The following is a 13,437-nucleotide window of genomic DNA, read 5'->3' on the forward strand; positions in this document are numbered from 1 at the left end:
CTTAGAAAAGGTTTCTGTTAGGGCAAGACTCGTGGGGATACTTCTGGGGATTGCCTGTTTCTGAGTCTTCAAATGCTGAAGGGGGAGGGGGTCCCTAAGCCCTCAGGGGCACTCAGTGCCTCAGATGGAGTTTGTTGCTATTAGTTGATACAATGATGGTCACAATGGAAATGTCTTACATGGGTCTAACACATCACAATTTAAAGCCCTTTGAATTTTTTTTTTTTTAAAGATTGTATTTATTTATTTGACAGAGAGAGACACAGCGAGAGAGGGAGAGCACAAGCAGGGGCAGAGGGAGAGGGAGAAGCAGGCTTCCCACTGAGCAGGGAGCCCAATGCGGGGCTCGATCCCAGGACCCTGGGATCATGACCTGAGCCGAAGGCAGCCGCTTAACCGACTGAGCCACCCAGGCGCCCCGCCCTTTGAATTTTCTTATCACCTATTATTATGTTCTGATCTCAGAGACGTGATCTGGGGGGGGGCATAAAAAATCTTATAGGGGTCCCTGGGTGACTCAGTTTGTTAAGCGTCTGATTCTTGATTTTGGCTCAGGTCATGATCTCAGCGTAGTGAGATCAGGCTCTGCACTGGGCAGGGGGTCTGCTTGAGATTCTCTCTCTCCCTCTCCCTCTGCCCCTCCCCTGGCTCATGCACTCTCTCTCAAGTTAATAAATAAAATATTTTTTAAAAGTCTTATAAAAGTTAGATACCCTTTGCAATTTATCTGAAGGCCTAGTTTTAGAATTAGGCATGATTTTTCATTCATTCAACACACACTTATTGCATTATCTATTACGTGCCAAGCACAGTATAAGACACTCAAGATACACAGATGAAAAGTCATGACTGCTGCTCAGGTTAGAGGCATTGATAGAAAGTGATAAGGACCACAATGAAGGTGTCATTAAAGGCTCTTGGAGCTATGGACAAGAATGCTTGACTCTGCCTGGAGAGAAGTGGGGAGAGGTGTCAGACCAAGATGATGTGATGTTGAGGATGAGGATGGGGACGGTGGTGTTGATGACAGATAGCATCAGCAATATATGGTTCTTACCATATGCCAGGCACTCTTCTGGGTGTTTTACACATATTAACTCACTTAATCCTCACAATCACCCTATGAAGTAGGGGCTCTTATTATTTCCACTTTACAGATGAGAAGATGGAGGCATGCAGAGATTAGACAAATTGCTTAAGATTATACCAGTAAGGGGTAGACATTATCTACTATTTCTTGGGTTTCTGGACCAAAACCAGCAACAGTAATACTGGTAAAGAACAGGGTCTTTGGCTATCACCAAACCCCACTTTCCATGGTCTCTTAGCTGAGGTGCAGCCCACTTATTTCTTGAGCTGGTCCATGAGCTTAGCCAGTACATTGAGGGCCTTCCTATACAGATGATAAGGCTTATAAGATGGTTTGTGGCCCTGGCGCCATGTGCTCAAACAGCCCAGCATGGAAAAAGAGCAATGGTTAACATGTGGGATTTCACTTGAGGAAGCTGTGGGCTGGACTTCTTGTCCCGTCAATTCTTAGCTATTGCCCTCTGAGCCGTGGGTTCCCCACCTAAGAAACGGGGATCACAGCTGTATCTATGCCTCTCCGACCTCGCGTGTCAGCTACTTCTTGTCACCCCCCAAAGGTGAGGCCCCCGAACCACACAGATGCTGAAAACGAGCCCACCTGGAAGTCTGTGGAGCTCCCCCGCACGACGGGAGCCATTGTTCTGTTGCTGGGGAGGGCACTCCGGCAGGGGAAGCAGGCGGAGAGCCTCGGTGCCTTCAGCAGACATCTGCCTCCGAGATTTCCTCTGTCTTGCTGTCTGGAGATGTAAGCTCTTCCTTCAGAGGCTGAAGGGAATGTAGTTGAAAGAAACTACTTGGTGGAAACAGTGGTTGTGACGGGCCGGAGGCCTGGCAAGAGGGCTGGAAGTGGGCTTCGCCCAGGCATGGGTCCCTGGGGTACACCTCAGAGAAGCCTTGGGGCCAACAGCACACACTCTGTTTACTCAGGGGTTTCCTTGCTGAGCCCGCTGAGGAAGCAGCTTTGTAAGGAAAGGGAAGACAGATGGGTTAGGCAAGGTACCCAGTGGGCCTGACGGAGCCCAAGGGGCTGCCTCCAAATTGCCTCCTCCTTCAGTGCCAAGGGGGCAGAGTTCAGTGGCGTTCCCGCCCGCGCAGGCGGAGGGCCAGCTGGGTGACTGCGGGCCCTTCAGAGGGGTCGGCCTTCCGGACACCACCTCCTGGGTGCACCGGGTACTTTTTAGGGAGGGCCGTGAACCCTTCGAAGCCTTTCAGCCCCTTAAGTAATTTTGAGAGGAAGAAATTTACCTGTTGGTGACAGAACTTTCTCTTCACTTCCTTCGTCCCACTCACCCTCAGCCTTGGTGGAAGGGGCTTTTTAAAGCATGATCATGCATCACAGTTACGCTTTGAAAGGTTATGATATTAGCAAGAGCGAGGCTGGTTTGTCTGATGAGGGTTGAACTTGGAAAAATGAACTCATGCAGCTCTTTGACAATGAAGGGCAGGCTTCAGAGACCTCACGGCTCTGGGGCCTTGGTGGTGCTGGCAGTGGGGGTAGAATGCAGAGGGGCGGAAGGAAGGAGAGAGGGAAACTGAGGAAGCAGGAACTTAGGCACATTTAGAGTTTGACTCTGTTGGGTCTGCAAGGCGACTCGATTGGAAGGGAATAGATGTCATCTTCCTGACTCCCAGCTACGAGAAACATTGGATTCTTTCTGGAATTGGAGTGTTTTAGGGGAGGGTAAAACAGACCTTAATGCGATGGCCCAAGTATTTGCTGTGTGCTGGCACCATGCTTCCGCTGAGGAGAGATGGAAGAACATGTTGGTGCTGAAGGCCTGGTGTACTTGCTGGGGGCTTGGGGGGTGGGTATAATTCCTGCAGTAATGATTGTAAATAGCAGGATCTAAGGAGAAGTGAGAGCCTCCTGTGGATGATGGTCAAGGGAGGAGCCATGGAGGAGGCAGGTCTCCTGGCCCTGATGGATGACAGGACAGAAATAGGGAATGGGAGTTGGGGTTGGGCCAAGCACACCGCATTCCAGAGCTGGCTCTTCAACCTGACTGTAGCATAGTGTTTGAGGGAAAACTTCTCCCTGCCTTCAGATCCTCCTTCCTGCCAGGGACTACTGGCCTCTGACCAGTCAGTGTGCCCGAGTGGACCCAGGATGCAACGCTGTACTGAAGAGCCTGGCCAATCAGGGTTTGATGGCTCAGGGAATTCTCTGGACTCTGGACTCTGGTATCCTGGCAAGGAAGCCCCAGTTGTACATAGGTACTGGGAAATAAGGGAACTGAACCGAGGGAGGCGCTGGCAGAAGCTCAGGAAGTTCTGGCTGATTGGAGAAATAAGCATGGTGCCCAGCGGGAGTGCAGGTGGCATCCGTGCCCAGACCTGTCGCTGGAGAGAGAGCCGAGCAGAGAGCAGGGGCTGCACTGGGCTGGCCTGAAGCAGGTGGCCTTGCTCCGACAGGTTCTGCTGGTGCCCAGATGGCTTCAGAGTGCCTGCTATCCCTTTCCAGGTCTGAGGTCCAAGTCTGCAAACTGCCTGGTCCCTCCTCCAGGGACTCCCACCAGATGGATACAACGTCACGTGATGTGGACTGTTCTCCCCAAGACCAACACCCATCCTGCCCCACCTTGTTTATCTGCCCTCTGTCCCATGGGCATATTACACCTCCTAGAAATGTATTGCTCCTCCCCCACTCCATTTTGCAACTATTTCAAAAATGTTCTCCTTTTTGTTTTCTCCTTCAAGAATTTTACAGGACAGAAGAATCTCAGAATGGTTGGTGCAAGTAATGAGAAAAGCAGGACTGGATGGGTAGTTACAATGTCAGGGGATCTGGAAGAAGAAATGTTTCTTTTCTCTTGTCAGTGCATGCAGTAGGGAAATAGCTTTAGCCATTCCAAGAAATGGGAGTGTTGCAGAGGATTTAATGCATCATATATAGTACCTTATGATTCACAAGCAGATTTTATACATAATCAAGAATATCATTTTGAAACCAGGGTAAGGTGTCGGATGGATCTTACATGACTACAACTAGCATTTGCTATGACGTCTGCAGTGTACAAGGTCAGAGCTTAGAGTTCTCTGGTTTATAGCATCCAAGGGGAAGGATCCAGAGAGGAAAGATTTTTTATTTTATTTATTTATTTATTTTTTAAGATTTTATTTATTTATTTGACAGAGAGAGACACAGCGAGAGAGAGAGAGAGAGAGAGAGCGCACAAGCAGGGGGAGTAGGAGAGGGAGAAGCAGGCTTCCTGCTGAGCAGGGAGCCCGATGCGGGGCTCGATCCCAGGACCCTGGGATCATGACCTGAGCCGAAGGCAGACGCTTAACCGACTGAGCCACCCGGGCGCCCCTATTTATTTATTTTTTAAAAAGATTTTATTTGACAGAGTGAGAGAGAGAGAGGGAGAGAGAGCATGAGCAGCGGCAGACAGAGGGAGAGGGAGAAGCAGGCTCCCTGCTGAGCAGAGACCCCCCCTCTCCTGACTCAGGGCTCCATCCCAGGACCCCTAGATCATGACCTGAGCTGAAGGCAGATGCTTAACTGACTGAGCCACCCAGAAGCCCTAAGAGGAAAGATTTTTCAAAGAGTTGAACAGCAGACCTTAGAATTCAGTGCTTTATTCTGCTTTAGTAAGACCATTTTTGCCGTATTTTTTTTACACTGCAGACTATTTAGAGTTTATAAGATGTGTTTTTAGAAGGTCATTTAATGTGTGCTCTGATAACACACTATTTCATTTCTAGGTTTGTTTCTAGCATCTAAGTGGGCTTAGCTCAAATTCTCTGTGTAGGGTCTGTGTTAAGGCCTTTGATACTTAGCATGTTTGTTTTTTATTTCCAACCAGAAAATTCTTAATAACAGAATCTTTTTTTTTTCTTTTTGTCAAAATGAAGCCCTATCATTGCAAAACTTTCACCAAAGCAGCTCTATTTTCTCCTGCCGTATTGGAGCGCGCACGCGATCTGGCCTCTACTTTTTCAGATGTGAGGCAGCCACAGTAGTTCAGGCCCTTTTATTATTGTAATTACATGACTATGTTTCTTACCTCCACTCTTATTCCCTCTCCTGTTTGTCAACCACACTGTTGTCAAACTGAATTTTGAAAGTACAGGTCTAAGAAAGTTGACAACACACGGACAAGGGTGTGTGCAAGTGAGTCATGTCAGAAACGTGGGGTTTGAGTGGGTGCAGCCCTTCAAAGGGCAGTATGGCCATGTCTGTAGAGTTACAGATGTCACCCTGTGACTTGAAATTCTACTTCCAGGAATTTGTCCTATAGACATCCTTGCACGTGCAAAGATGTCTACGTGAACATGTCAGTTATGGCACCGTTTATAAAAATGAGACACTGGACACAAGCTAAAGGACCATTCGTTGGTAGGAGCTATCGAAATGATGATGGTATTTGGATGATGGCATTTGGAAGGGCCATTTATTGGTTGCTACCCTAGAATCCATTCCTTTTTGCCCCCTCCTAATGGTTGCTTGGTTTTGACCCCATTCCCACCTCCGGGGGTGAACTAGTTGGTGGGAGCCAGTCAGTCCATCCTATTTCCCTGGCCTCAGAACTGTTTCGTGTAAAATGAAATCTTGTCCCATCAGAATGAGTATGAGGCGGGAAGAGTCACAGCCATGAGAGAAGAGCCTGGAGCTTCTAGGAGACCGGAAGGTGGACGCTGCAGAAGGTGCTAACCCCAGGGTTTGGGGCTGGAGGAAGGAGCCTGCTGATGACAAGCTAGGTGACTCGTTTCAGCTGGTTTAAGGTAAGTTGTCTTACATTTGCTACCGGAAGGGTCCTTGGTGCCGAAGAACACTGAACAGCCTTGAAAAGAAAATGAGGTCGATCTACTTTTGTCCATGTGGAATTATCTCTGTGATACTTTGTAAAATGAAGGTGTTAAACAATGAATATAGAAGATATTCCCTTCTATATAAGCAAAAGGCGGTGAGAATGAGTGCCCGTGTGTGTGTGTGTGTGTGTGTGTCATGTGTATAAGTGGTCTCAGCTAGCCCATGCAGGGCCTTTGAACAAATTAGGAAAAGGTCCCTGCTCTGGTGCGTCTGATACAGCCCCCTCCACGGAGCAACTTGGCAAGCGAGTATGCAATGGGCTCGTCCCTTGGGCTGGGTGGCTTTGTGCAGTACACAACCTGTACAACAAGATGCTATGGACCTTTATATATATGCTTGTACATACCTCTGGTAGAATGTATGTGAAACTAGAAATAGAGGTTGCTTCTGGGAAGAGAAGACTCAGAGTTTGGTGCTAGTGGGCAGAAAGGAGTCTTGTCCTTCCGTACTGCACTTGAGGGTTACCTGAATTTTGCTACCATGTATGCAAATTACTTTTGAAAACTTTCATTTAAATAAACAAGTACAAAAGCTAACGAAAATACAGGTTTGATCTTAGTTACTCCCTAGCTTAAGAAAAACCTTTAACGAATCCTCATGGAGAAATGCTGATCCTCTAGCACATCATGCAAAGGTTACAGGCCTCAGCCTGCCGCCCTGCCTGGTGTCTGGCTGCTGGCGTCCCTCCCGTGGCGCTTCAGCAAGGCGGGTGTGCTGAGACCCCTCTCACAGGGCACGCTCCTTGGCTTCCGTGCCTTCGCACAGACCGTTCTGCTCCTTCCCCGGCTCCACCCAAAGGACTCTTGTCATCCTCCAGGGCCTTCTTCCTTGCAAGCGCCCACAGGCCTTGGTGCGTTTCCCTGTCTTGCTGCCTACCGCGGTTCACTGTAATTATTGCTATAGATTTGTATTATTCACAGTACTCATAAAGCGAAATCATTTTTTTGAAGGAAGAAAGCTTAGTGAGACCTGAGGGAAGTCATTCGATTGAGTTGTCAAAAAGATTCCAGCAATAAACAAAGTAATCAGTCTTGAACAACTATTTCTTCAACATTCCTCAGAGACTGGCCAATGGCGTAGTACTTAAGAGCATTTCGGCAGCTAAACAGGGTTCAAATACGTCACACATAACTTTATTTCAAAGAAAAGATGTGGAATATCCAGAGCAGTACTCTACCTATTTCAGGTATTCCTCCAAGAGCTTATGAGCTCTTGGAGACCCCCGACTGGACCTAGGCTAGCCCGTGCTCATGACAGGATGGGAAGGGGCACCTCATAGCTGTTCCATGAACAAAGGGAGGTCAGTTCAGACTCCAGCTGTCTCTTTACCAGACTGTTCTGTCCCTTTCAGATTTCTGTTCTCTTGCAGCTTCGAATTCCCATCTATGCTTGGTCTCTCTGCCATAGCGATTAGCCAGGCTGTAGCAGAGGGAGGGTTTCCAGCCCAGAGCAGACTGCGCTTCCTCACTCCGAGGGGCTCAGGGCATCCTCTTCTACTTCACCAAGGATACAGCCGAGAGTCCCAGCAATCCAACCACCTGGTCTTTGTCTGCCCTGACACACAAGCCGTCGGCCACACACTGTTCATCCAGTTTATAACGTGAGAAAGCTGGGAAGCAGAGGGCAGGGAGAAGAGCATTTGTAAGGATATAGTCTGTGCCATCCAGCAGCCTGCCCGCCTGGTAAGCCCGGTGACCTGGAGCCTTGTCCAAGGGCTATGACCATGGAGCCTCCGTTCCTGGGAAATACTTACCAAACCCAGGAGAAATCTGCCATCTGCCCACCAGATCAGTGAGGCAGTGTCTTTCCAGGAAAGAGACGTGATAAGGCAACAGTGTGTCCCTCGCTCACATGCAGGAGCTGACGGGCCTCGTTCAGGGAGGAGCCCACCTGCTGCCCGGCTGGCCACCGCTGGGCCATTGCAGGTGCTCGGGAAAGACCTGGCGAATGATGCATAAGGAAAATGATGAGCCGTCAAACTCAGTTCTGGTTTCAGCCTTCAAGAGCAATGGTTGGTTGAGGGTGCTAGTGTTGTGGGTCTGGGGAAGGTGCGGTGTCCCAGGCATTGGACAACAGATGCGGGTCTGCCGCTAGTCTATATGGTGTCTTTGTATGAATCAGAAAATAAAAGCGCCCCTTCTGGGCTGACACAGCTCCGTACTTGGGCACAAAGGCTTGCAAGTTGGAGGTGCCTCTGTCCAAAGAAAGAGTGTTCATTACTCTGGGTGGGCACGACCCCGGGCCAGGCACCTAGATCTCAGCTCCCACTTATCCTCTCAGCTGGGAACCCTTATGCAGCATGTGAATTGGACAACCACACTTGTGGCCCGGAAGGCATAACTTTGGGGGCATTTAGAAAGGTGAGGTGAGGGGTGCCTTGGTGGCTCAGTTGGTTAAGCGTCTGCCTTCGGCTCAGGTCATGATCTCAGGGTCCTGGGATCGAGCCCCTCGTCAGGCTCCCAGCTCAGCAGGGAGTCTGCTTCTCCCTCTCCCCCTGCTTGTGCTCTCTCTGCCTCTCTCTCTCTCTGTCTCTCTTAAATGAATAAATAAAATCTTAAAAAAAAAAAAGAAAGGCGAGGTGAGAGAAAAGTACATTGGTAAGTGATGGTTCTACCATTATTTAGGATAGTTTTTCTCAAAGTGTGGAACTCCTTATCAGAATGACCTCAAGTACTTGACAAGAATGCATATTCCTGGGACCCACCTCAGAATAACTGAATTAAACTCTCTAAAGGGTGGGACCCAGCAATCAGGATTTTTAACCAGCCCCCCAGACATTTCTAATGCCCCCCAAAGCCCACAAATTGCTGGCTTCGCGGCTGTTCTGTCACAAGTCCTTGGGATCTGTGTATTTGGGGGTCTAGAACCATTGGACTGGGCAGGGGAACAACAGACCAGGCCTCCTCGGAGCTCTGCAGTGTCCTCTCATGGGTCCCCGGGGTCTCCCTGAAGGCTGCTTCTCTGGGGTTAAGGGCTGACGTCATTGTTTTTTCTGGCACCACTGCTTTGCTGTTTCTAAAAAGCACTTTTAAAAGTATTAGCTTTTAGGATAAAAACTCTAGGAATCTTGAAACAAAGAATGGGTACGACTCATAATGCCATGCTTGTCCTTCCTTCTCAGCCTCAGGCTCATTTCCTGCCCCCTGGTCCTGTGGTAGACTGTTTCAGGCTGCATCCCTTTAAAGGAAGTCTTCTGGAGACACTTTGTTTCCATCTTCTATGAAGGTTAAATGATATTATCCTAAATTCCAAGGGGCTAATCAGCTTGCTTTGTTGAGCTGGTTTTTCTGTCATTTTGAGTAATGCTTGAAATATGAATGTGATTGCCCCTATCTGGCCACCCCTCTTTTATTTAGAGAGTTTCACTGGAGCAGAATTTTAGCTGAACTCACATGTACAGATACCCATTGCTCTGGGCCCCAGCTCAGTCTCCCTCCCTTGGGGGATGAAGTCATTCAGACACATTGTTCACTACTATAGAAGGAATGTTTGTGTCCCCTCAAAATTCATATGTTAAGTCCCAGCTTCCCATGCGATGATCCTTGGAATTGGGGCTTTTGGGAGGTGATTAGGTCATGAGGGTAGAGTCCTCATGAATGGGGATTAGTGCCCTTATGAAAGAGATCCCACAGAGCTCCCTTGCCCCATGCCCCTCACCCCCTGTGAGGACTCATCAAGAAGATGGCCATCTGCAAACCAGGAGACAAGCGGTTAGCAGACACTGAGTCTGCCAGTGTCTTGATCTCGGACTTCCCAGCCTTCAGAAATGTGAGGAATAAATGTTTGTTGTTTAAACCCCCCAGTCTATAGTATTTTTGTTATAGGAGCCCGAACTAGGATGTTCACGTTGTTGTCCTTGTGTCAAGCACAGTGCAAGACACACTAGTGTGAGAGGTCGAGCATGTGCCCTGCCTCCAAGGTGTTTGATCTCGACCCCCACTGTCCAGTACAGTAGCCACCAGCCACATGTGGCTACCGAGCACTTGAAATGTCCTAATGGGGATATGCTGGAAGTGTAAAATACACGCCAGATCTGAAAGGCTTCATAGGAAAAAAAACAGCGTGTGAAATGTATCATTAACAATTGTTTTATATTGATTGCATGTTGAAATCATAATATTTTAGATATATTTAAATAAAATTCATTATTAAAATTAATTTTACCTATTTCTTTTTACTTTTTTTTTTAAAGATTTTATTTGTTTATTTGACAGAGAGAGAGCGTGTCCACAGGGAGCTGCAAGCAGAGGCAGAGGGAGAAGCAGGCTCCCCTCTGAGCAGGGAGCCTGATGTGGGGCTCCATCCCAGGACCCCGGGATCATGACCTGAGTCGAAGGCAGAGTTTAACCAACTGAGCCACCCAGGCACCGCTCTTTTTACTTTTTAAAATGATTCTGCTAGAAAATTAAAAATCACAGATAAAGCTCGCATTATATTGTTATTGGACGTGTTGCTCTGGAGGGTGGGAAAGACAGGTGACTGACAATCATAAGGCCATGTGATTACTGTTGGGCCAGTAGGAGAGCGCCAGCTAGGATCAGTTTGAAAGAGCCCTAACTCAGCCTTGGGAGCTAGGAAAAGGCTTCTGGGAGGAGGTGATATCTAATTGAGACCCAAAAGCTGAGTAGGAGGGAGGTGCAGATTGAGGTGGTGAGCGGTGTTGGAGGTGACAGGGCGTGGTGCATTTGGGGAGCCGGAAGCAGTTCAGGGAGGCTGTAGCTGGATGGTAGGGGTGGGGGAGGAATGGCCTGGGGAAGGAGGGAGGAGTCAGTCTATGGGGAGGGGGCACTCTGCTTCTTTCTGCGCAGGAGAGCTCTGACCTCCTTTTCCTGGAAATGGAATTTGAGGTGTTAGAAATGAATGGATATTTGGTTTCCTTTCCACCTGGGGTGGGCAGTTGGGGGGGGTGGGGGAGGAAATGCTCAGCAGTACTGGGGGTAGGAGAAAAGTGTTTTAAGTATTTGCCCCTTTTGCCAAGTGTGGAACTGATGAACTAGAGCAATTCTTATCAATGAGAGTGTGTATATATATATGTATATATATATATATATACACACACACATACATATATATACACACACATACATATATACACACACACACACACATATATATACACACACATACATATATATATACACACACATACATATATATACACACACACATACATATATATACATATGTGAAAGTGCTTTGTAAATGTAATGCTCCTGTATAAATATTACTTTATTATGCTCAGTTGGCCCTTGATCTTTCTTTTTTTTTTTTTTTATTTTTTAAAGATTTTATTTATTTATTTGAGAGAGAGAGAACGAGAGACAGAGAGCATGAGAGGTAGGAGGGTCAGAGGGAGAAGCAGACTCCCCGCTGAGCAGGGAGCCCGATGTGGGACTCGATCCCGGGACTCCAGGACCATGACCTGAGCCGAAGGCAGTCGCTTAACCAACTGAGCCACCCAGGCGCCCGGCCCTTGATCTTTCTATAACAATGTTGAAATTATAAATTCTATGTTTGGGAAAATTACAATTTTTGCTTCAGATTTTAGCCCATTTTATTTTTAGAGGAGGTGATTTTCAGTAACAACGATCTTAATAAGGATCATAATAATAGCATTCCTTTTTAAAGCAGAAGAATCTGAAGAAAGTAACAGTTCTGATGCTGAAGGTTCACAGTGTTACAGGAATAGTGCAGCCCAGGTGGTAAACCAAGGATATCACACCATGTTACCTTCTCATAAGGTACAGTGCATCCCGAAGTTAAAGACCCAAGATTTTTACGTAAAAAAACTATCAGAGTCTCTCTGTTCTTACACAGCGTATCTTTACTCAGATGGCTATTGTCATCAGAATTCCAACAGAGCAGTAAACTAAAGGCTTGGCGTGGGATAGTCAGGAAGTTTCACTTCTGTGTGTGGTTTGGCTTTGCTCTTAACACACAGTAAAACTGTTAGCATCTGGGAGTACATTTATCTGGAAGCGGTTAGTTTGCACATTGCCTTCTTTGCTTTGGGCTTTCTCTAGGGATTGAGGAAAGGCAGAATTTGTCCACAACAAATGGCTTTCCACAGATAAATATCCTTTGGCCCCTGGAAGGCTCAGAATTGGATTATTCCCTCCTAAGAAAAGAGATTCTCCAGAGAAGGGGATGATTTGGGCTGTTTGTTCATTCATCCTTTTTTTTTCTTTTGTAATTTTTTATTATAATATTTCTGCTACTTTGGCTTATAAGTGTTTATATTGACACTATAATGAATCCTAAAATGTTTTTTTTTATTGGTTAAGTTTTTTTTTTATTATGTTATGTTAATCACCATACATTACATCGTTAGTTTTTGATGTAGTGATCCATGATCCATTGTTTGCATATAACACCCAGTGCTCCATGCAGAACGTGCCCTCTCATCCTTTTTATTTATTGAGCACGTATTGTATGCCAGGGCGTGTACTGGTTCCTGAGGAGAGACAAATGAAAAAGGAGCCCTTTCTTGGATTAAGCTCATAACCAGGTCAGAGAGATGGAACATAAACTTGAAGAAGTCAGCTGTGCTGTGGTTTAATGTCACAGTGAGGGTGAGGACCCAGAGCTCTGAAGGCCGTGAAGGGAGGAGGGCACTCAGGTTCTGTCTGGATGCGGACAGACGGGACAGGAGAGCCTTTACCTGTGAGAGTACCCGGCTTGTTTGGGGAGTTGGGGGCTGGTGGAGAAAGCACACGAAAGAGAAAGTGTCGGACAGGACTGGCTGGTACAGGAAGAACCAGGAAGAACCTGGCATATGGGCGTGGACTTCTTCCAGGACCTTTGTCACCAAGTAGGGATATCAGGGTGAGTCTCAGCGAGCAGCCTGCTCTGGCAGGGGGGGTAGGGCCCAGCTCTTGCCTGGTGCCTGTGTCTCTGGGGCCGACGGAGACACCGGACACTCTAGTGGGTGATGCTGGGCCCGCAGGACCACGACTGAGTGGCAGGAACCTCGGGGAAACGGGAAGTTTCCGTTGGCTGCCTGCCACCGTCCCTACTGCGCGCCGCCGCTCCACCCTGAGGCAGGATGCCCTGCCCTGCCGAGCAGTTGGAAGCGATAAATACATTTGTTTTTGAATTAGAACCTTTCTTGGCACTGGGGGGAAATGCATCTGTGGCCGGCCTGGCCTTGCCGTCCCCCGGCTTGCTCTCTGGCACAATCCAGAGCCATAGGTAGTGATTACACGGCTTGCTGGAGCCCAAACCTCCAAGGACGGCGGCGCTGAGAGGAAGGGCCCTGGGACGGCTTAGAAACATCAAAGATATCCTAATCACTCCGTGCCCGGTAATCAAAGCCTAGCCCCGCCTTGCCCCTCATTTCCCTTATTATGGCAATATGCTCCGCTTATCTCAACCCTGCGAGTGGCAGGAGGTCAGATTGCCCGAAGGTACCCTGCAGATGGGGGCTGGGCACTTATCCAGGTAGGGAAGCAGCATTATTTCACTCGTCACCTGCTTAGCCACATTGAGCAATCAGGTGCATTTTTTAAATGCACCAGAGGCTTCTGTGATCTCTA

General features: G+C 47.8%; 1 long non-coding RNA gene across 2 annotated transcripts in view; it reads left to right on the plus strand.

Annotated features, from left to right (window-relative positions):
• LOC144381624 (uncharacterized) overlaps nucleotides 1–10,319 on the plus strand; it is a 175,018-nt gene extending 164,699 nt beyond the window's left edge. For both annotated transcript variants that reach the window (XR_013447210.1, XR_013447209.1), the window contains 2 exons: nucleotides 5,654–5,814; nucleotides 10,117–10,319. This is a non-coding gene — a long non-coding RNA (uncharacterized LOC144381624). The remainder of the gene's footprint in view (nucleotides 1–5,653; nucleotides 5,815–10,116) is intronic.
• Nucleotides 10,320–13,437: the final 3,118 nt, after the last annotated feature.

This window comes from Halichoerus grypus, chromosome 4 (genome assembly GCF_964656455.1).
Source record: "Halichoerus grypus chromosome 4, mHalGry1.hap1.1, whole genome shotgun sequence".
NCBI lineage: Eukaryota > Metazoa > Chordata > Mammalia > Carnivora > Phocidae > Halichoerus > Halichoerus grypus.